We start from the raw sequence: 25,128 nt of genomic DNA on the forward strand, positions 1-25,128 counted from the left end.
CACATATATCCAAATTTCTGTGGAAAAACAAGCCATTAGGTGTCAGTCTAAAAACTTTGCAACAGACTAAAGATAGAGGTGAATTGGAGCTACCCATTTTTAATCACTATTTTTTAGCTAACAAGCTGCAATATATCTATAAATAGCTTAAACTTAGTGGTCTGGATGAACCACGGTTAGTTGTAGAGCATTGTGTGATGATCTAGTTGTTTCTGACCTGCCATTCATCAGCTCAGCTATCAAACCAAATAAGTGTTTTAAAAGCATTAACATCAGTTCTTCTGGCTTGCTGGGAATTTTAAAAAAAAATAACCAAGTCTTCACTTTTTCCATTATTATGTGTAAAAAATATACCATTAACCAATTAAACTTGCATCAGAGTGGCAGAATTATTGAATCTTAATATCCCACGCTATTATCAAAAATATGTAAAAGTATAAACTATGCTAGAAGATTCAATCTTGCTTTCAACTTCAAAATGAAAGGCTGACTTATCCAGTACCTTTAATCAAAATGAATGTTCACAAATATGTTTAAACACTTTTAAAATGAGAATTCAAATATGCAACAATACAATTCAAAATTCTGCATAGAACTCATAATACAGGCCATAGGTTCAGGATGGGTCTGTCACAATGTAATATCAACTCACACTGTACTGATAACACAATTGACAACTACTTCCATGCCTTGTGGTCCCGCACATCTGTCTGCAGGTTCTGGCTCAGGTATGTGAAGACATGTTCACATGGTTTAAGTGCAATATTCCTGCAAACCTCACACCATGCCTACTAGGTGACTTGGGTGAAATTAACATGGTAATTACTTCTGCAAACATGATCCTCATGGTCCTATGTGTAGCAAATTATCCTTGTGTGAAACCAAAAGTAATCTGGTAATTCAGCATTTTAGTAACCTTTTACTAGACCACATCCGTATTGAGACAATGTCTTCCTCCTTGAAGAATCAGTTAGCTGAATTTCACTCCCTCTGGTTTCTTGTGATTAGCCCCATCACTTATGTGAAGGTGGAGGGTGGTGACCTCATTGCTTTGGGAGTTGGATATTGGCAAGGGGTGACTTGTGGTTGCGGGTCCTTGGTGGCTTTCCCTGGTAGGGATCTGGGCTGCTCTGCATTGTGTCTGGCCATTTTGGGGGCTGTGGGAAGTCTGATGTTGGGGTCCCCTTGTGGCAGTGGGGCGTGGCCACTGATTGGGCCTGATACAGTGGGTGTTGGCCCTGGGTCAGGTGGCTGGGCTATTCTGGTATGGGCTGAGTGGGGCTCTGGTGCCTAGGGGTGGCCCCCTTTCTTGGGGGTGGAGGGGTCGGTTGGTGCCAGGGGATCTGGCCAGATCAGCTGCCAATCTTGGCCCGTTGTGACCGTAGGGGGCTCTGGCTGGGGCCTTTCTCTGCCTCTTGGTGGGTCCAGGGTTGTCTTCGGTGGGATGGCTTGGGTTCCTGCTCTGCCCGGAACATCTGGATCTCTGAGCTGGGCGATCAGCAGCAATCCCGGATTTGTGGTTGCATTTACACGATCATACTCATTTCTGATCACTCCTCATTCCTCATTCTCTGCATGCTGACACAGTCCAGTGTGTCAATACACTAAGAATTACCTTTTGTGTGTGTGTGTGTGTGTGTGTGTGTGTGTGTGTGTGTGTGTGTGTGTGTGTCTGTTTCTAGTACTTTGGTTGTTGCTGTGACACATGTTGTTGCTGTCTTGGTTATTTTTTGGAGAACTCCTGATGATTGTCAGCTTAGTTTGCCTGTAAAAGCTGTAGGTAATTCTCTGGTGTATTTGTGTACAGGTGTAGCAGTTAGTTGTCTGGCATTAGGTTGGATTGAAGGGTTGTTACTTTCTATCTACTTTATCTTTGTCTCCTATTCCCATTTTCTATTTTCCTATTTACTTTTCATTATTCTTTTTTTCTGTCCATTATGGTCAGGTCCAGCAAGATTACATAATTTCATAATTCTAAATGAATGAATAAATCAGATTATCTAGAGGAGCCCTATAGCCATAAAGCTTCCCTTGGCAAAGTAAATTTGTTCAGCACAACACAGCAGGTCAGGCTCTGGAGGCGGGTCAATGGCTGGTCAATGGCTGGTCACATCATTCTGTCACAGTTTGGCAGAAATGAGGACCCGAATATAGGACTGAGAGGCAGGAGGCAGACTGAATGCAGGTAAAAGGGTTTAATCCATGAACCAGAAACTCAAGAAACTCAGAACCACACAGCAAAGAAATACAACTGTGAAACAGGACAGATGATGTGACAAAGGACAGCTGATACCAAGGAGTATAAATACACCAAGGAGATCACCTGGGAATCAAGTGATCAGGCAAGATGGTGCCAGCGTGTGCGGCTCGCTGTCTGTTTGGTCTGTATGCGGCTTTTCTTCTGTTTTTTAAGCTGTTAAGAGGTGACTGCTCTTCTGTTTTATGATCGCCAAGCCCTGTTACACATTAGTCATAATCTGAATTGGATTTCTAATGGCAGAACCTGGAACTTACCAGAGTTCCTCTCCAACATTCCAGCTTACCTGCGATGCATACCCTTTGGCTGTCCACGGTGGAAGCGTTCACGGAGACGAGGAAAGCAAGGTTGTATTCTGGTGAAAATCAAGGCTCTCTGGAGGTTGTCTAAAGGGGACCTTCAATATTGGAGGAGACATTTTTGTTCCTTGAGTTGGATCCAGCCTGTGTTTTCTATGGCAGCAGTGGACCAGGATCACCTGTAGGTGACAGCTCCGCCTTCCCATTGGTCCTGGCGTCATAAGCGAGGCATGGAGCTGAGCAATCTTTGCTCGCTGGGTCAGGCCTCATAAACAAACATGGATGAGGCAACTGTCCTGTCAGCTCTCATTAATGCTAGATTGTTAGCAAACAAAACTTTCATTCGGAATGATTTTTTCATTTCACAAGATTTGGATTTTATGTTTCTGATGAAGACTTGGCTTCAAGCTGGTGTGTTCCCCCCTTTCTTAGAATTCTTCCTCCTGACTTCAGCACCCCTTGAACTACAGGTAAAGGTGGAGGAGTAGCTACCATATTTAGATCCTGTTTTCTGTGTCAGCAGCTGCCAGTTCAGTTTTTCCAGCTTTGAGGTTCAGCATGTGGAGATTAAATGTGAATACCTGCTGCGCTGTGTAGTTCCCTGCTGGCCGCCCAAATTTAAAAATGCCTTTCTTCAGGACTTTGCGAACCTACTCTCAGTGATTTTTTTGGATTACGATCGGATTTTGATTGTTGGAGATTTTACCATTCATGTGTATTGTGAGATCAAGCTGCCATCAAAAGATTTCTTGGGCTTGATCAGCTCTTTTAACTCAGAAAGAGCTGATCTTAGAGAATTTAGAGAAAGTGGTTTATTTTCATTTACATGATTATCTAGAACTATAAGACCTCCATAAGAAGTTTCAGTCTGGTTTTCGTGTCACAGCACTGAAACTGCCTTCTCAGGGTTTGGAATGATTTGCTTTTAACTGTTGATTCTGGAGCCTCCGCTGTTTTAATTCTCCTTGATCTCACTGCAAGTACATGGGAGCACATTACTCCAGTTCTGTGCTTCTTGCACTGGCTGCATGTCTCTTTCAGATTTTCTTTTAAAATTTTCCTTCTTCTGCACTACATCATCGTCCTTGTAGAACTCTGAGAACGGAGGAACATATGCGATTAGTATTCCTCAGGACTCAACTCGTGACTAGGGGAGACAGAGCTTTTTCCACAGCAGCCCCTAAACTCTGGAATGGTCTCCTTTCATAGAATAGAAATACTTTATTAATCCCTTCAGAGAGTCCTCAGGGAAATTTCTGTTTATTCCAGAACCTTAAATGAATTTAAATCTCTTTTAAAACTCATCTTTTTACATTGGCTTTTAACTCCAGAGAGTATGATCATTAGGCCAGGCTTTGCACATCTTTTCTCTTTTATTGTTTATTTTATTGTTGTTTTGATGTTTTATTATTAGTACTGAGCAACGATAAAATTTTTTAATCGTGAATAATCGCATGACATGTTGCGATTAATCGTGATTAATTGCATTGTTACATGCAAAATGTCTCTTTCCTTTAAAAGGCCTACAGCTATATAAGGAAAGTGCAGTAAATATTGGTTTACTAACACTACATCAGGGGTCTCCAACCTGCGACTCTGGAGCCGCAAGTGGCTCTCTGGCGCTTCCACAATGCTTCTAAATATGTAACTAAAATATTTTTTTAAATCTGTCTTTCTTGTCAGGGACTTTTTTTTTTTAACTTTACATCATTTCCCACAAATATCTACATCCCTTAGAACAAAGTCTGTCTATCTTCTTTTTATAAATGTTTTATGTTTTTCTTTATTTTAAACCTAAAAATGGAAATAAAAATGTGGTTCTTCAAAAATAACAAATATCATATGGTGGCTCTTCATTAAAAATATATATTAAGTTGCCTTTTTGAAAAAGTCTCATAACATTTGCAGCTCTTAAGAAGTTTTATTTAGCTGGCTGAGGGAAAAATGGCTCTTTGGATTGGAAAGGCTGAAAACCCCTGCACTAAACACATAAACAGGTTTAGCAGCAGTTTTCTCTTTAAACAGCAACAGTTAAAATATTTCTTAACAGATATTTATAAAATCAAATATTTATGAGAAAGAAGGATGAAATGTTCAGGATTTACTAACTAAAAGGTAAAAAGTCAGCACGATGAATTTAAAGATGTGAGGCTGCTTCCTTCTAAACACAGAAGGAACAATATGTGATGAATATCAGCATTAGGTGAACAGACAGAAAGCAGGATTAGAATCTTACAGCTTCTAGATGGCGAGGAAAGAGAAATATTCACAATATGTACAATAACTTCCATCCATGTGCCTTCAGTGCTTCATAATCCAGATTTCCGGCCTATAATTTCTCTAACCTTTCACTTGACTGTTTGACTTAACACCCCTGCGCCTGCAGCCTCTGGGAGTTAAGGGGTTAACATCTCGTTTCTAGGTGTAATGTTGGGTCTGTAGATGTAACTATAAACATGTGTGGTATCCACAGAAAGGCCAGAATCTCAGCTAACAGTTCAGTAAAACAATTTCTATCACCAATAAGCACAGTTAAGACAACAAACAATTCAAAGACCAGGTACACAAAGTCAGACAATTATGTAAACACAGATTATGTCCCCCCATGAAAACGAACAAACGACTCCTCTACTGAAAGCTCACATCTCACAGATTCCACAACTGGAAGTTTCATCTCACTGTGACCAAGATTCACCAAACCAGAAACAGAAGAAGACGTTTGTAAAAGTCACAAAGAAAATCCAAAATCCAAAAATCGCGATGTTCTGCCATCTGCATGGGTTTTGACAAAGAGAAACGTCGGTTCTTTTTCTTCTTTCCTAGTAGTAGGGTGGACATTCGGACACAGCCCATGAACACAAAGGCAAACCAAGAACATAAACCATAAACATGACACAAACCATGATCATGACATTTTGTGGAGCCTCTGAGTTGGCTTTACATGGCCATGATGAAAGTGGGCTCTGAAAATTCTTGAATATTTCGTGAATTGGTGGATTTTATCACTTCTCTTGATTGAACGTTGAAAGAGCACCTTGACAGTGTCACTGTATTTAAGGGAACTTCAAAAACTGTGCAGAACGAGCTACTGGACTGTATGTTATCTGCTGCAAGGGAAAAGTAATTACTGAAGCCCAGAGCAGTGATTTTACTATCAATCCAGGCAGACGAGACAATGGATATTGCCACACAGTCTCAGCTCATGCTTGTGCTGCGTTATATTGATGACAAAAGCAATGCACAGAATTAATAAATTTTTTTTTGAGTTCATAACTCTGCAGTCAGCTACAACTGAATCTATTGCTACTACACTAAAAGAGCATCTTGAAGTCCTCTTTCCTGAGAATCAGAGAAGTAAACTCATCTGTCAGATATATGATGGAGCCAGTGTGAAGAGGGGGGCCACTGCAGGTGTTCAGAGGAAGATACAGTGTGTGTCCCCACATGCCCACTATCTCCACTGCTATGCACATCAGTTCACTCTGATCATGCAGCAGGCCACCTCTTACATCTCAAAGGTGAGAATATTTTTTTTCTGACCGTAGTGGGTTTGGCAGCTTTTTTTCCAGATCACCCAAACAAACAGGTGTCCTTGACAAAGTGGTGGCCCATCAACTACCGACATTAGATGTAACTTTCACAGGCGTGCCATCAGTACTGTGTTTGAGCACAGAGAAGATCTCATCCACTGTTTTGAGAGCATAAGAGACTCAAGTGACTTTGATCCCAATATCATCAGAGAAACAGGAGCTGTCGCCATGCTTCTTGAAAATATGGATTATAAGTTTTTTCTGGAACGTTTTCACAAAATCATGCCACATGTGGATCTGCTCTATGCCAAGCTCCAGAAGAAGAGCATCTTACACCCTGCAGTTATATGCTGGATTGTCTCAGGGGCCTCTTTGCACAGTCTACACCTGGGGTATTGTCTTGTATGGTAGATCTGGGCCTCTATTGCTCTGGTGCTCAAGGCCCGTACCTCTGCAGCTATGATCAGTGCCTCTGTGCTGTCTTTCAATCCAGCCCTTTCTAGCCATTGGTAGGATTTCTCAATTTCAGCCACTTCATTTATCTGTCGGTGGTACATCCCATGGAGGGGCTTTTCCTCCCATGATGGTTCCTCCATCACCACATGATCACTTCACTTCCGGCTCTCAACCGAGGCAGACGCTTTTTCTTCTCCCTCCCTCTCCCACTCTGCCCTGCTGCTACTGTCCTGTCATCTATCTGAGCCTCTCTCTGCATTTCCTTCCAAAACTTAAATCTTGAGATATGGATCTGATCAGTTGGTCCCTAAATGCAATCGACCAAATTTATTCGAACCGGAAAACAGGCGTAGGGGAGCCTGCTTGCCCTGGCGGAACGTTTTCGGCTGGATATGTGATGGATTCCTGGGGAGTGTGGAAAGTCATGTGTCTGTCGATTCTTTCTGTCGAGGACGCTGAGGACATCTATACATTCGGATTCATGATAACTGGGTTTCTGCTGTTTGGAGCGGGCGGTTTCCTGGCATATCGCAAAATTCGGACACTGTCGGCAGTCACTGGCAAGCTGCCGGATTTCTGTGCTGGTGTGTGCCGAGCTATGAACAATCAGGCTTTGGCGGTACAGGAGCTGAATCGTAAACTGGAGGCTATTCCAGTTCTGGATGGCAAACTGGTTGCGATTTCTGGGCTTGTACGTGAGGTGGTCACCAACTTGGAGAAGTTGTCAGCTCGGCTGGATGGAAATTGACCCAAAATTCGGATGATTGGAGTCGCCAGTGGGACCACTGTAGAGACTCAAGGCAGACGAAACAGCTCTGGCCTGAACCAAAACAAATGCTGTTATCAAATTTGGCTCCCTGTGCTGGCCTTGAATGGCTGGTTTAAAGTTCCCTGGAATGTTTTGTTGATGGACGCTCAGTCCCCCACCCTTCCCTCACCCTCTTCACGGGCGATGGACTTCATCCTGGATCAGCCCTCAAGGATGCCCCACTATCATCAGGTGGCAGAGACTGTGAGGGAGAACTGGGACAAAGTTCATATGCTCACTTCTACGCACACACATACATGCACCACACTCAAGTACACCACTACAGATACATCCCCCCGTGATTCACTGCCTGGGGCTGCTCCTTACCCCGCTCCTTCCACTCCCTGGCGGCGGGTCGACTGGATTGCGCTCGTGTCAGCTGCGTCCGGACTTGCTGTGATGGGAGACCCCTCTTCCCCCCGCCACGTGTTTATGAGTTTTGTTCTTTATGTACTGAGGAGTGTTTTTGTATCTCAATAATGGGCCCTTAGGCCCAGTGTGGAGATGCCTTTTTTATCCTCTCCAGCTACATCTTACTCCCCTAATGTTACCTTTCACCTATATCTAAGACAAGGAGCGCTGTAGAAACGGCTGCTCCGTCAGTCTGCCTGTTCTTGTTGTGTCATATGTTGTTTTGTCTAGTCTTGGATGGGTTGTACTGAAAACATGAATTTCCCTGCAAGGGATTAATAAAGTATTTCTGATTTCTGATGATCTGTTTTCCACTGCCTGAGACATTCACCGAGCACTTCGTCCATTGAGGCCATATTCCTGATGTATTCAAGGATGTTAGATGTTTCATCCTGGATAGTGGTTCACTAGTCCTCTGCCTCCTTCCTTGCGCTTAGTGTACAGTCTCAGGGTACTGGATTTGGGGTGGAATCCTCCATGCATGGTCAGGAGCTTTCGTGTTTTCACATCTGTGATCTGAATCTCTTCCTTTGGCCAGCTTATTATTCCTGCAGGGTATCTGATGACCGGCAGGGCATAGCTGTTAATAACCCAGACCTTTTTCTTGCCATTGAGCTGACTCCTTAGGACTTGCCTTACTTGTTGGAGATATTTGGCTGTGGCTGCTTTACTTGTGTCCTGTTTGAGGTTACCATTTTCTTGTGGGATTCCAAGGTACTTGTAGCTGTCCTCAATGTCTGCTATTCTGCCATCTGGGAGTGAGACCCCTTCTGTATGAACTACCTTCCCTCTCTTTGTCACCATCCGCCCACACTTCTCAAGTCCGAATGACATTCTGATGTCATTGCTGTAGATCCTGGTTATGTGGATCAGTGAGTCAATGTCTCGCTCGCTCTTGGCGTACAGCTTGACTACATGTTTTGGGGAGACAGGTTATTGGCTGATAGTTGGATGGAACTGTTCCCTTCAGGGGATCCTTCTGGATCAGGATTGTCCGGCCTTCAGTTAGCCAGTCAGGGTGGGTCCCATCCTTTAGCAGCTGGGTCATTTATGCTTCCAGGTGCTCATGGAGTGCAGTTAGCTTCTTTAGCCAGTAGGTGTGAACCATGTCAGGCCCTGGTGCTGTCCAGTTCTTTATACCTGAGACTCATTGCTGAATGTCTGCCACTGTGATGGATACTGGTTCTTGTTCAGGGAGGTTGCTGTGGTCTGCTCTTAGATCCATCAGCCACTGTGCACCACTGTTGTGTGATGCCTCCTTCTCCCGTATGCTTTTCCAGTATTGTTCAGTCTCTAGCCTTGGCGGGTCTGCCCTGTTGTTATTACCCTGCCACTGAGAGTACACTTTAGCTGGTTGAGTTGAGAACAGCCAGTTTATTCGCCTTGCTTCAATTTCTCTCGTGTACCTCTTTAGGCGGGTGGCCAAGGCTTGGAGTCATTGTTTGGCAGTTTCTTTTGCTTCAGGTATGGGCATCTGGCTGTACCTCCTGGGTACCTGTTTTTTCATTGCACCTTTCTGGAGCTCTGATAGTTGCCTCACTTCTCTCCGAGCTGCCTCAATTTTAGCCCCCAACCTACTATTCCATGGTGGATATGTATCTTTATGGTTGCTCTTTGGTTGATAGCCAAGCACCTCAAGGATCACTGGTGCTGAGGTGTAGATCAGCTCATTGGTTTCAGTGATAGTCATTGTAGGAATCATCTTCCAGGAGATTTTCAGATGGTGCTCCACTCAGCCTCTGTAATTGGTGTGGGGCCGTGATCTTGTGTCCTATGTCACTGCCTCGCTCAGCGTGATTGTGCTTATTGGGGCTTCGTACCCACTCTTTGGATGTGGAGTTGTTGTTAACGACCTGACCTGGCGTCCTACCCCCACCCCTTGCCGTCGCATTTGTGTTGTACCTCGTCAATCTCAAGCTGTGATAGCAGTTGCGTCTGTAGAAGTTGAACTACTAGTTGTTTGGCAGTGAGTGTTGATTGTGTATCGAAGATTCCATATTTCCCACATTCTCTGCATGTAACCCCTCTGACTAGGGTTACTGGAGTAGTAGCATTCTAACAGAGCCTTGAGCCCACGTCTCGACAGGGTGCTCTGGTTCCTCAGCACCTGACGCAGGTGTGACGTCTGAGCCGATATGTTCCCTTGTCTCTCATCATATGAGGTAGGCAGTAGTTGCCTAAGGACCCACCCTAGGTGTTGGTAATTGCCCCGGCCGGGAATGCGAACCCGGGTCTACTGCGTTAAAGTCGGATGGCTTACTCACTGAGCTACTGAGCTATGTAAAGCACTTTGTGTTGCTGTGTTGTGTGCTTTTAGGCATAAAAGGTGCTTTATAAATAAAATTTAATTTGATTTGATCATGGATATTTTATAATAAATTATAATTAAGCTAAAGTGAATTAGACTGTATATTTTAAAGTGTCTTTAGATGCCATTAACTAGCGCTTTGCAAAAACTAAACTGAACTGAAAGCAGCTTCAGTTGAAAAATGAATGGATATGAATGATATAAAAACCCAAAATTAAAATTTGGGGCTTGCAAAAATAAATATTCTGGGCTGCATCAATTTACTGTCTGGTATCCACACTTCTGCAGCAATGGCCATTAGAGACAGTTAAGCCCAGAATTACACAGCAGATTAATTTGTTTGACTTTGTACTGTAGAAAAAAGTCACATTTAGACACAAACAGCTATTTCTAACAGGCAGTGCAGTTCATGTTTTTATGACAGACAGAAATCCTCTGTCTGTGTGTGTTTGCACTTCATTATACCTGTCTGTAGTTAGATGTGTTGGCTTGTGTAATTTTTCCTCTTCCCTTGCCCTGCTTTTGAGGTCATAAATCATATACAGTAATCTCGCTGTAAATAACAAGACAAGGTTGTTTTGGTTCATTTGAGACAAGTTGTGGATTTATACTCACACATGTTCATTCATAACTATCAGGAAAACCTTTTTCCTACCACCTTTCCTGCTGTTTCTGGGTTCATTCGGTTTAAACAGTCAAACCTGAGTTATTGTGTGCATGCAATTAACAGAGTCTCAGATGTCGTCCGTTTGCCCCTGCAGCCGCTTTCTGCTGAACTCTTCACCCTTCAACTCCTGCCTCACACCCTGCCTTTTCCTTAAACACCAGAAACAGATATGCATCTGCTTTTTCAAACGGACATTCATCAATATTTCGTTGGCTGAGCTGAACTGTGCTGCTTGAGGGCACACAGGCACATTTTATGCAGGAAGTGACATAATTGTGTACATGGACTTTGGGCAGTTATTCAGTTGGTAATGGGAGTGCATTGTTGTAAATGGCACAACTCTGTATTTACCCACCAGGCTCAGGTTTCATACAAGGGCCATATGCAATAAAAATCTAACAAAACATACCTTTATTTGTTGTAGTCCCAATATGAGCGACACTGGAGTTCATTCGACAGTTGATACAACCAAAAATGCTCCCAAAGGAAGCAGTTTTGTTTCGTTCTTGTTGCTTTCTCTCCTCACTTGCAATACAGGAAGTTATTGTGCTGGTGCCACAGTGGTCTCAGGTTTAATATAGTTCCCTGTGCTGGCACTAACAGTGATCCCTGATGACATATTAGGGAGGTGAAAAGGGAATTTAGAACCATTAAAATGATATGAATGATATATCTGCCTCCAGTCAGTCATTTTAAAACAAATCCTTCCAAAGAATATTCTACAGGGATTTAGTGTACCTTACTCTATGAATGAACAGTACAAGGAGGGCCAGAGTGATCACTATGGTGGCACAACACAGTATCACAAAAAAACAACATCTCACAAAATATATTAAATCATCAATAAAATGTATTTTTAATGCCAAATTTAATCAAAAACATGAATATTTCAAGAAAAGACAGAAACAAAGTGGGTCGGTCATAAAGGCACTACAAAGTCATTGAGTTAAAAATGCTGCTGTACAGGTGAAGTTGCTGTTCAGTAGTCAGCAACATTAGTTGTGACCAAGGCAAGCACATGTTTAGCATATCTGGGGTTATAAACTTCAGATTACTATCTCAGTGGTCTGATTTGAAGATCTCAGATCTTCTCTATCGGTCGGTAATAACCACTGACAGAAGAATGACAAGAATCCGAGGTCTTTACACACCTGATCTTCTCACTCAGTGATAGTTCTTGCACATGATTAGCTTCACTTAGATCATGTGTTTCTATCTGATCCAAAATGCTGCAGTGAGGGTTCTGATGAGAACTAGCAGCAGAGATCATATTTCTATGGTTTTATCTTCTCTTCATCGGCTCTCAGTTAAATCAATAGAATTTTCACTTCTTCTAATCACATATAAAGCTCTTAGTGACAAAGCTCCATTGGATCTTAAAAATCACATAGTTCCAGATTGTTCCAACAGGAAAAGAAGGAAAAGAGGAAAAGAAACAGAAAAAGAGACTGAGCAAGAGATAAGACATAGGATGGACTTTTACTAGCTAGAGAAAGCTCAGAGTCGGTAGGGGGCACGTCACTGAGAAAATTTGCCAAAGTTGCTGTAATAAAAAAGTCCAAAATGGAAATTTAGGGGCTGCAGAAGACAATATTCTCTGCTGCAACAGTAACCTGGATTGCCTTATTGACTGCTAAAATGTCTGGTCTAATGAGTCTCCGTTTTATCTGCTATTCAGATGGTAGGGTCAGATGAAATTAAAGCATGGATCCATCCTCCCTTGTATCAACTCTTCAGGCTGTTGGTGGTGTAGTGCTGTTGGGGATATTTCTTGGCACACTTTGGGCCCCTTAGTACCAGCATGGCGTGGTTTAACCACCACAGCCTACCTGAGTATTGCTGCTGACCATGTCCATCCCTTTATGACCACAGTGTAGCATCTTCTGATGCTACTTCCAGCAGGATAATGCACCATGTCACAAAGCTTAAATCATCTCCAACTGCTTTCTAGAAAATTACAATGGGTTTACTGTACTCCACTGGCTTCTACAGTCACCAGATCTCAAGCCAATAGAGTAGAGATTACCAAATCCAGATCTTTTGGGCCAGTGTCATAAAGGTTTCCATTGTGTCCCTTCTCCAACACACTTGACTCAAACAAATGAGTCATTGTGCAGAACTTCAGAGGCTGCTGGATTCATTTAATTTGAGTCTGGTGTGTTGGAGCAGGGACACATTGAAAATCTACAGTTGACTGGTTTGACATGTGATGGAATGGGAGCAAGTCTCTAAAGAATGTTTCCAACACCTTGTTGAATCCATGACTCCAAGAATTAAGGCAGTTCTGAAGGAAAAAGAAGGTCCAACACGGTACTAATAAAGTGGAAGTGACAAAGTAGAGAAATAGGGAAACTTCTTAGAGAAGCTTGTTTCTTCCAGACAGACAACACAGTCGTAAGTGACTCCTTATGACTCTTTTCAGTTGTCATTTCAAGTTGATACCAATGTCTTCAGATGTTATACAAGTTTCTGCCTTGTGGTGGATGGGAGCTTAAGAGCTATATAAAAAGAGAGGATAAAGAACATCCAACAAAAAGCTGGAAAACATCATTATTAGATTATATTATCAGGAAATGGTTGCATTTCAGCTGAGGGAGACAAAAGAGCTGCGGTGCAGTTACACAAACCAGAGATGGAGTCCCTTAATGAGGTTGAAGGTCAGCTAACAGAAACTGCATGTGGGAGGAACCAGAACCAGAACTTTTCTTTTATTCAGTATTCTGTTACACAACCAGGACAAAAAAAGGAGTCTGGAAGTAAACAGCTGTATCGACAGAGTCTTTTGTGCTTGTACAAACTTAAGCAAACGTATTAACTTAGGGTGACACTTTGGCTAGCAACATTAAAAAAAAACTAAAAGCATTCAAACAGTAATGGATAAAAAGTACAAGTCAATCCAGATAACAGGAAGATATTCTAACACTGATCTTGAGGTTTGATGGTGAAGGTGTATATTCCTGTGATTGACGGGAAAAAAACAAAACATAGAATCTGTGCAGCTCCCATCAGCAGCCTGAAGGGGGTGATATCAGTTTGGCTGATGATGGGTAGATGGGGATCAGCCATTGATGCACATGAGACTGTCAGTTCAGAGTCACACAGCAGTCAAAAGATAAACCCAGAGACCTTTTCCCATCAACAGAAAATTTACCTGTCATTAGCTAATTTGTAACTTTTCTGTGTCACAACCACAGATCTCCTGGGAACAGATGTAGCACTGATGATAGTATGCCATTCCAGTATGTGACCTTATCCCCCTGTCTTTTATCACTCATTTAATAATTTAAGTAAGAAGAAAGAGAAAGAAAGAAAAGTAAAAAAGATAGGTAAAACCCTTGTAGTTTGGTGAGTCCTCACAAAAATATATATAAAACAAGGTTTTCCATTTGGGTTAACATGATGTGCTCCAAGAACTTTAGCAAAATTCTCTGCACAACTGAGAAGGAGATATGTGTGTTGGAAGTGAAGAACTCTAATTTTCTGTCTACTTCTTCTGAAGTCCAGCAGTAACAGAAACAATGTGGGAGATTTTTAATTTTTTAGTTTTAGCAGTGTAAATTTCACTCAATAAGTCGATGTTGCTAGTATCATATTGGACCCCCTTTTTTCTTCAGAAACATCTTAATTCTTGATGTCATAGACTCAGCAAGGTGTTGAAAACATTCCTCAGAGGTTTTGCTTCATGGCAGCATCACACAGTTGCTGCAGATTAATCGGCTGCATCCATGATGAGGATCTCCCGTTCCACCACATCCCAAAGCTGCTCTGTTGGATTGAGATCTGGTGACTGTGGAGGCCGTTGGAGTCCAGTGAACTCATTGTCATGTTCTAGAAAGCAGTTGGAGATGGTTTGAGCTTCTTAACATGGTGTATTATCCTGCTGGAAGTATCTGTCAGCAACAATACACAGGAAGGCTGCGGTGGTTAAACCATGCCATGTTGGTACTGAGGGGCCTAAAATGGGCCAAGATAATATAATAATGGATTAGATTTATATAGCGCTTTTCAAGGCACCCAAAGCGCTTTACATTGTGTATCCATTATTCATCCACTCCTCACTCATACCTGGTGATGGTAAGCTATGTGTGTAGCCACAGCTGCCCTGGGGGAGGCTGATGGAAATGTGGCTGCCAATCTGCGCCTACGGCCCCTCCGACCATCACCGAAAATCCATTCACCAGTGATGCCAACACTGGAGGCAAGGAGGGTTAAATGTCTTGCCCAAGGACACAATGACAGATGATTGCAGGAGTGGGAATCGAACCGCCAACCTTCTGGTCATTGGACGCCTTGCTCTACCATCTGAGTCACTGCCGCCCCAACAGGATCTCTACATCAGTGGGTCCCAACCTATTTTCCTTGGGGACCCACTTTATACAAATACTAAAAAGCCATGGACACCCTGCCCCACCCTGCTGAAATCATGTTTGAGTTAATGCTTTCGAAAGTAAGATTCTCACCATAAATATTGTATTCTGACTGAGTCCTGCGATAAAGCCCAAGTTAAATTAACAACAGATAGTTACTTTTTTTCTGAAAATAGGGAAAACATATGGACATTAATCACTATGGCTCTGAATGTTCAAAGCCTCAAGGAACCACTGTGCTTTTTAGCGAGCCCCTTGGGGTTGACACAAGTCAGGATGGATTCATACTTTTCATGATGTTTCCACCAAATTCTGAGCCTAGCATCTGAATGTGGAGCTGAAATGGAGAATCATCAGACCAGGAAACATTTTTCCATCTTCTATTGTCCAGTGTTGGTGAGTCTGTGTGAATTGTAGCCTCAGTTTCCTGTCCTTAGCTGACAGGAAGCACCCGGTGTGGTCTTTTGCTGCTGTAATCTATCTGATTCAAGGTTGGACATGTTGTGTGTTCAGAGATGGTGTTCTGCAGACCTTGGTTGGAACCAATGCTTGTTTGACTGCCTGTTGCCTTTCTATCATCTCCAACCAGTCTTCCAATTTTCCTCTGACCTCTGACATTAACAAGACATTTTGGTCCAGACAACTGCTGCTCACTGGATATTTTCTCTTTTTTTGTGTGTGAAAATCCCAGTAGGTCTGAAATACTCATACCAACAACCATGCCACATTCAAAGTCACTTAAATCCTCTTTCCTCCTCATTCTGATGCTCCATTTGAACTTTAGCAAGTTATCTTGACTATGTCTACATGACTAAATGCACTGAATTGCTGCCATGTGATTGGCTGATTAAATAATTAGGTCAACACGCAGTTTAACAAATGGACCTGATGACAGTGGGTGTATTGGTTAGTATCAGTGAACTGTTTGAATAACATTGTACAATTAACACAGTTATATGTTTGAGTAATTAGTCTGTGTGCATAAAATGTGTGTTTGCAAGATGGCGGTCTCACCTCAGGATGCTGGACACGGCCTTTTGATCTGTCTGCACACATCCACGCTCTGCTTCAACAAGGAAAAACAAGAAATATACTGTGGAAACTCACAGGACTGTAACACCACAGCCCACAGTCCAGATGGGCCTGAATATAGATGTGAAAATTATAGGTGATACTTTTCTCCTTTAAATAAGACGCTGATCAGGAGTCTCCCACTGGCTCAGCCGGTTATGATCCGTGACGTGTACGTCAGTCGTTTGAGCTGCATCTCACTTTTTCTTTTGAAAGGGATCATTTCACTTTATGAGCACTTTTCCTTTAAAACAAGTTGTGAGATTTCAAAGTTTTTACCTTAATATATTTTTTATGTTTTATGTGGCTTCAATAGAATTGGTAGCTAGACTGTTTATCTACCACCATCTAAGACCAACAGTGTGTTGTCATGCCATCTGTGTTGAAACACAACTAACTTTTTGCAATTTTTTAAAAATTTCTTTTAGTTTTTTGAGGAAATTAATGTTTAAATAGAAAAGATTAAGCTACAGGCATCATGCTATTTAGCCTGTTTAAGCTAATATGGTCAAAATCTCTGGTTTAGACCAAAAAAGTACCTTTTTTTTGTCTAATAATTATCACTATTTTCTGTGAGATGCTGTTAGATACCCTCAATGTTCACACATGTAGCCATGCTTTTTGTTAACAACCTGTAACTAATTTAATTCTCACATTATTTTAATGAATTTCTTTTTATTACTATTTAAGATTTTATTTTTATTTGTCATTATAATGTACGTACATCGAAAACTTAAATAACATTTCTCCAACAGTGCAGGACAAGTACAAACATCACAGTAAAAGCAGTAAATAACCACAAATATCAATTAGAAAAAAATAGATAAATAAAACATCTCTGCTTTAAAGAGATGAAGTGAATACATATAATTTGTTGTTCATACAAAGTATTCTGTTTAACTGTTTTGTTTTGTTTTGTTTTTCTGTGCACTGCATCGTCCAAACCAGGAAGTAAAGTCATGTGTAAAAGTAAGGTGTGTAAGGTGAAGTGTGCTGGCAAGACCCATTTTCCTGAGTTTGCAGAGGAAGTAGAGTCGCTGTGCTTTCTTGGTTACTGCTGGTGGTTGTGATGAGCTCATTAGCAATGTGTGCTCCCTGATATTTCACACTACTGACTCTCCACAGCTTTACCATCAATGTCTGTAGGTGCATGTTTCTGTTTGTGGGTCTTCCTGAAGTCTGTCACAACCTTTCTTGTTTTGTCCACATTAAGGAAGAGGTTGTAAACCCTACACTATGCTGTCAGCTGCCTCACCTCAGCCTTTAGCCTTGTTGCAGTCTCCGTTTAAGCCAGCTACAGTCCTATCTGTAAAATTGATGATATGGTTATTGTGGAATCTAGCAGGACCCAAATGCAGGATGATGACATGGGAGGCAGGTGAATGTAGAATCCAGTTAAACTTTATACTTAAATAAACCAAAACTGATTATATAACAACACAAAAAATAACCAACAAAGAACTGGACATAACACATGAAAACATACGGAGGGATTAACAAAGAATGATGATTAGCAACCAGTAAACAGGTGAGCAGGAAGTAAACGAAACTGAATACACAAGGGGATATACCTTACAGCAAACAGAGAACAGAACAATACAGGGGGCTTTAAAGATAACTAAGACTAAAAACTAAAGAACAGACGACAATGGAAATTCACCAAAAAATCAACCAAAACATCATGGATCCTGATGCAGATCAACCACACACTGAACTAGAAATAGACTGAAACAGCTGAAGAACAACAGGTGGTGAGAATCCTTAACTTCATTGAACCATTAAAAAATAATAATAGTAATGGTAAAATGTGTAAAGCATTTTTTTTCTTCCAGTGGAAATTTATTAACTGGTTTGATTTCTGTTAAACTTTTCACAAACTCCTCTTGTATTTGATGCAACAACAAGGGTGAAAAATCAAATATGAAAAACAGTAAAACTGTGTCATTATTTGGTGGGGCCTTTGTTTCTGGGTGGGATGGGGCTAGTCCTGGTGCCAGAACCAAGTACCAGGGTGGGTGTTTGATCGCTGTGGCTGGGCCCTATTTATCAAATGAATTTTGACTTTCATCAGATGACAAATTGCACTTTAATAATTTAATATTTGACCCATGTTGAAGCAGATTAGTCATAGAATACAACTAAAAAAAGAATTTCTTCCCTCAACTATTGGAAAAAAAAAAAAAAAAAAAAAAAAAACAACTTTAGCGATACTTAAATCAGATCCAGCAGATATCAGATGTAACAGGACAGATATGACAGAAAATAGAACATTTAATTTATGAATAATAAAGTCAGTCTAGTCATTTCAACCAATAATCAAACTTTAGAATTAAATGCCAACTGTCAGAGGTCGAGATCAGTTCATCTAAAAACTAGTGCTGGGCAACGATTAAAATTTTTAAGCGCGATTAATCGCATTACATGCTGTGATTAATCGCATCGTTACGCGCAAATGTCTCTTTCCTTTGAAAGAAGCAGCTACATAAAGAAAATGCAGTCATTTTTGGTTTACAAACATCAGGGGTCTCCAACCTGTGACTCCGGAGCTGCAAGTGTCTCTCTGGACCTTCCACAATGCCTCTAAATATGTGGCTAAAATATTTTTTTTAAATCTATTTTTCTTGTCATTAGGTTGGAAACCAGGGACTTTTTTTATATATATATATATAATTTTCCACAAATGTCTACATCCCTTAGAAGAAAGTCTGTTTATCCCCTTTTTATAAAGGTTTTATGTTTTTCTTTATTTTAAAACCTGATAAATGGAAATAAAAATGTGGTTCTTCAAAAATAACAAACATCCTATGGTGGCTCTTCATTAAAAATATATATATTAAGCTGACTTTTTGAAAAGTCTCGTAACATTTGCGTCTCTAAAGTAGTTTTATTTAGCTGGCTGAGGGAAAAATGGCTCTTTGGATTGGAAAGGCTGCAGACCCCTGAACTAAACACATAAACAGCTTTACCAGCAGTTTCTCTTTAAACAGCAACAGTTAAAATATTTTTTCATATATATTTATAAAATCACATATTTATGAGAAAGAAGGATGAAATGTTCAGGATTTACTAACTAAAAGGTAAAAAGTCAGCAGGATGAATTTAAAGCTGTGAAGCTGCTTTCTTCTAAACACAGAAGGAACAATATGTGATGAATATCAGCATCAGGTGAACAGACAGAAAGCAGGATTAGAATCTTACAGCTTCTAGATGGTGAGGAGAGAGAAATATTCACAATATGCACAATAACTTCCATCCATGCACCTTTAGTGCTTCATTATCCAGATTTCTGGCCTATTAATTCTCTAAACCTTAATTTTTAGTTTGACTGCACTTGCAGCCTCCGCTACCCGGAGTTAAGGGGTTAACATCTCGTTTCAGGGTGTAGCTCAGGTCTGTAAATAAACATGTGTGGTATCCACAAAAAAGTCCAGAGTCTCAGCTAACAGCTCAGTAAAACCATTTCTATGACCACCAAACACAGTTAAGACAACAAACAATTTAAAGAGCAGCTACACAAAATCTGAAAAATATGTAGGCTAAACAAAATGATGTCTCCCCGTCTCCACCCCACGGCATGAACACGAACAAACTCCTCTACTAAAAGCTCACATCTTCCACAGCTGGAAGTTTCATCTCGCTATGACAAAGATTCACTGAACCGGAGGCAGAAGAAGACCCGATTTATGCTGCACGTTTGTAAAAGTCAGAAAGCATGTCTTACCTTGGCTGTCTTGCATGAATTAAAACCGCATTTATTAAAAACACGATGTTTTGTCCATCTGCATGCATTTTGACAAAGAGAAACGTTGGTTCTTTTTTTATTATTTCTTAAGTTGCAGACAGAAAACATGTCTTCATTTTAATAAACCTGCTCTCTCCTGATTACATCAGACGCACCGCTGCAACAGGGAAAGGAGACATGGACGCCATGTTTCTGTCATCAAAGCCAGCGGCCAGCAAAAAAAAAAAAAAAATTAACGCACGATTAAAAAATTAATGGCGTTAATTAAGAGTTGCGTTAATTAAGAGTTGCGTTAATGCTCGATTAAAGCGTTAACGTGCCCAGCACTACTAAAAACCTAAACAGCACTTAGAGAAACGTACGGATCCATGGATCAAATTTACACAAAACAAAAGCTCAGCACAACGAAGATGTTTCCATCATGCTCTAGCTACGCAACAAACTTCCATAATCCAGCCAAAGAGGGACCGTGGTGGAACACTTACTAACCTGCACAACTTTACACAAGTTCGTCTTAGAGAAAAGCAGCTAGAGCTCAACCAAACTGATCCTGGTTCATTTTGTGCAACTTCAACTCTGTAAAACATCAGGAAACATCTGCAGCAGACAGAAACCAGACATGTAACTGTGACTTACTACACTTAGTAAGGACGAGTCAGACAAGAGTTTAATCTAGCTGCAGACGATGCCTTACGAGGAAAAGGAGAAGACAGAAAACGTGCACCTGTGGTTGCTATGGTTACCATCTTGCTAGGTCTGTCACATTGCTGGAACCATGCTGGAAGTAGCTGATTCTTTCTGTGTGACACCTGAACAATACAAAAGTATTGAGAGGTCTTTAAATCCGCAAAGCTTTATTCCTGTCATATCCATTAAGATCTCCTAAAGCAAATTTGTATGGTACAAAATGGCAGCCAGACCATCATTCTGCAACAGGACAAGTTAAAAATAAAAAGAATTCTGCCTTTATGTCTCAACCTGGGACATCTTGTGATATTATTATGACGATATTTCAGTTTCCATGGGAGGATAAACTGTACCACCTTTGGTGATACACTTAAATTTTACCTTTGGCTCTTCTTAGGTTAAACTGTAACTGTTCAGCTGTTTTGGTTCACGATTAACTACCTGATGAAAGAATGACATAATCCTCAAACACGAACACGTTTCTAAATGTAGATGGAGACAAAGGAAAACTAAAACAGGAACAGAAAATGTTCACACGAGGCGCTTCTGAAATAAATATCTGTACACAAAATGACAAAGCTGTACAACATGTACACACTCTATGTAACACACCCTCTCCTCCTGTTGTCACTATAAACCAGTTTATCATAACATTTGCAGGCCACCCTGTGGTCATATTTATTTAGTCATTGTATTTATGTGGTTTTATTGCATGTTTCATGGCGGCTCCAGGCGGTTTTACATTGGAGTACCAGTGTTTATGAAGAGGGTAAGAGTGGGAGACAGGCTTCTAGTTCGGGCCAAAGCTAACTCTGTGTGGGTGTGTGCAGTCTAAATTTGTGTAATTGTGTTGGCAAAATGTCCACCATCCAAGGTGTCCAAGTTGGAAGCTGTACAACTCATTCATGGGATATTTACAGAGAAAGCCTAACACAGCATCCTGAAGTGATTTTTCCCCCCTTTTAACAATTTCCATGTAAACAAACTGAGGATGTGATGAAACAAATAATTTCTCAATGTAAATTGTAATTGAGCATCCAGTGTCCTTTTAATCTAGAATTACTCAGAGAGAGAGCAAACCTCCGCCAAGCCATTGTAATGTTTTTTGTTTGTTTGTTTGTTTTTTTTCCAATGATTGTGGGCATTATTTTTGAGTTAGAAGCTTTAATGGCAAAATTATCCTTAACTCCCTATAGTGAAATTCTTGGATTCAGGCAGTGATCTGGATCACCTCCAAATTCTAATCACGTGCTCCTTGTTCCATTATTTTTCCACTTGTTCTTTTTACGATTCATTTAAGAAATTATTTTATTTGTTTTTAAGACACTGAATGGGCTTGCCCCATCCTACCTCTCTGAGCTGTTGCATATCCACTCCCTCTCCCAGTCATTCAGGTCAGCTAACCAGCTGCTCTTGGATGTGTCAAGGACGTGGCGTAGGCTCAGATGGGACAAAACTTTTGCTCTTGCAAAGTCCAAACCTGAATAGTTCTGGAGGTGGGTCCTGCACATAAGAGGTCTGTAGGCAGGGATCAGCTCCACACAAATGCTGCTGCAGCCTTGTATGCTCCTGGAATGTTACAGTACACCTGGCCCAATATATTAAAGTCTCTTGTTGTAAAGTTGATGAATTTGTGGAATTAGAGGAGGACATATTTTAATTTCACGTGGGTAAAGTCCCCAGCTGCGATTATAGCCACCTCTGAATTAGATCTCATCCCCGGTGGTCAGGCAGTACATCTCCTCCAGCGCTAACTTAGCATTAGCTCAGGGTGGTATGTAGGCCGCTATGATCACAACCAAGGTGAATTCTCTAACCAGTTTAAACAGTCTGCACTTCACTGCCAAATATTTCAGGTTAGAAGAGCAGAATGTTTGCAGCTGTACACCACCAGCTGTTTACGTACAGCACCAAACCTCTGCCTTTGGTATTACCTGAAGCTGCATGGAACAGAAAGTGCCCCGCTAGCTCCACCGCTGCATCAGGGACATTGTTGTCCAGCTAGTTCTTGGTGAAGACTGCCACACAACTGTCTGATGTGAGACTATCCTCAGACAAATTTCGTCCAGTTGCCAAGAGACTTGGTATTGGTGAAGAGGAGACTGGGCAGAGCCGGTCTGTGTGGGTTAGTTTGTAGCCTAGCATGCAGCACTGCTGTTGTTTACATTGTCTCCTTCGTTTCCAAGGCCACAGAGAGGGGATGGTGAGGGCCTCTGTGGTCTGCTGCAGTTCAGGTGGAATAAAATCTGGCTTTGGTGAAGCCGAAAAACTGTAGTTTTTCCCCAATTCCAGCAGGTCATCCCTTCCGTACTGGATTAAGGATTCAAGTCTTAAAAATGCAGGTGAAAACATGAATAAAAACATCAAAACAAACGTAAACAGCCAAGAGCCTGGAGCTGTTGCATGTGCCTGTGCTATAATATATGAAAAGAGCTAGATCTCTCATCACTGTGGTGAATGAAAAGAAATGACAACATTTCCCATGATTAATATTCTGACATATCATCCTTTCACCGGCTGTATACTTTTTATTATTATTTTTTTTTACAAGAATCCATATAGTATGAGCAGCAGAAGATGCAGAGAGTTACCAGACATGCTGCACTACATCATTATTTCTTTTTGGTCCACTGGATGGTCCGTTTGCTTTCTCACTATTAGCACATCGAACCGGAGATGACTTGCGAGTATACCAAGATGTCCTGTTTTCAAGCACACCCGCATTTGCCTGATTTTCTGCACAAGAGTCCAAATGTTTAAAATGTTTGACAAATGTTTTGAGTGAGTCAAATACAGACATTAATATTGTAAACTTAAGCTCTAGTAATTCCTTGTAAAAAAATGTAAAAATGCATTTAATTGCATTTCAGTTCGAAACAGTAGAAAAAGAAATAGAAAATATCCCTGGCCCAAAATGAACAGACCTAAAGTTAAAGTGTCATTTTAAACACTTTAACTGTTCCCTGATCTACAACATGTTACAGTACTTTATACTTTTTAAATGTTTTTGTCTACATGCTTCATTAATAGGCATTAATATCTGACAGTAAGCCAGTGGGAACAGACTGTAACTGTGAGCGTTAATGGATGAGGGAGGGCTTTGTAGACGCACTGCTTGAGACAAAAAAACAAAAAACATTCTTTCACGTCAGTTTCAAAAAGTCTCCAATAACCCCAGAAAAGTTGCTAGATTTGTCTCTAGTTGCTTCTTTGAAACAGAGTTACTAGATGAGTCAGAAATCTTGCTAAATATAAACATACAATGTATATATATATATATATATATATATATACAAACATATATATATGTGTGTGTTTGTGTGTGTGTGTGTGTGTGTGTGTGTGTGTTATCTGACAGAGTGGCACTATGAGGCGTTATTCTACTGGGTCTAGTGATTGTAGGAAAAAGACTCAAGAAAAAGACTCACTGCGCAGTGCATTATGGAACATAAACATTACGCTGGCAACATTTTCGGAGGCCACAGAGAAAAACCTGACCATTGCAGACCAAACCAAAATGTTGAAAGTTAGAAGCAAACAAAATGTGCACTACAGGGACAAGCTTCTTCCCGTGGCGAGGAGATGCTATATAGGAAAGATCACATCTGTAATGATCCGTCTGATAAGGGTCGGACTTCCCAGCCTCCCTGAACGCAACCTAATTTTCCCACTCTGATTGGTAATACGCTTCACCTGTTTGATGCCCTTTAAATACCTGCCTGTGACAGCGTTTCTTCGCCAGATCGTCTTGGTTCTACCCTGCACGTTTCCAGCCGTTGTTCTACCTGTCTGCCTGCCTACCTGCCTGTTGTTGACCTTGTTTTGGACCTGGATTATCGTCTCTGCCTGCCCCCTGACTGGTATCTCTGTTTGTTATTGGATTTCTGGATTATTGACCCCTGGACTGGTTTTTGGATGTGGATTTTGGATCACGGAATAATCTACTCTGCCCAGACGGAGATATTCATTATCACCCACTTCCGTGGGTTGGAGACCCTGACCCCCGCCAGTTATTCCCCCACTAACCTGTTCTTTACCCAGCAGTTATCCACCCACTCCAGTGGACTCCCCGTCCGGCTTCCCGGGTTCTGCCTGTACGATCTCACCAAACTGCACTACAGCACCCGGTACGTGGATTTGTAACATCCTGCATCATTATCACAGACTCCCTGCCTCCTAACACCTGTTCTCATACCCCCCCACAGAAGAGCTGACCGAACGAGACCGGATAGATCACCAGTGCACATTTACATTGTTCAAATAAATTCCTTTTTACCTTTCACTGGAATCCTGATTCTTTTGAGTCCAATCTCCGGGTTTGTGACAACATCAATTAGAGATAATGATCCTTATGAACCCCCAAAAATAAAATAAACAAAAATAGATAAATAAAAAAATTTAGCTTGTGGAAATTATTATTCACTGGAAACTTAAGGAACTAACTAGTGATTTATGATGGTAAAAAAAAAAAAAAAAAGTAGTCTAACAACCTAAATGCTAGCTGCGCTAGTGTGACCGAGGAAAA

The 25,128-nt window shown here is 41.1% G+C and overlaps 2 long non-coding RNA genes across 2 annotated transcripts; one reads left to right on the top strand and one right to left on the bottom strand.

Moving 5' to 3' along the window:
• Positions 1 to 11,063: 11,063 nt before the first annotated feature.
• On the bottom strand, positions 11,064 to 24,288 carry LOC121636506. Its single transcript, XR_006009733.1, has 3 exons — positions 24,207 to 24,288; positions 15,690 to 15,693; positions 11,064 to 11,075 (listed from the first exon to the last, which is right to left on the bottom strand). It is a non-coding gene; the product is annotated as an uncharacterized LOC121636506 (long non-coding RNA).
• Positions 24,289 to 24,551: 263 nt separating this feature from the next.
• Positions 24,552 to 24,883, top strand: LOC121636504. The gene is made up of 2 exons (XR_006009731.1): positions 24,552 to 24,730; positions 24,809 to 24,883. It is a non-coding gene; the product is annotated as an uncharacterized LOC121636504 (long non-coding RNA).
• The last annotated feature ends 245 nt before the right edge of the window (positions 24,884 to 25,128 follow it).

The sequence above is a fragment of the Melanotaenia boesemani genome, chromosome 3 (genome assembly GCF_017639745.1).
Source record: "Melanotaenia boesemani isolate fMelBoe1 chromosome 3, fMelBoe1.pri, whole genome shotgun sequence".
NCBI lineage: Eukaryota > Metazoa > Chordata > Actinopteri > Atheriniformes > Melanotaeniidae > Melanotaenia > Melanotaenia boesemani.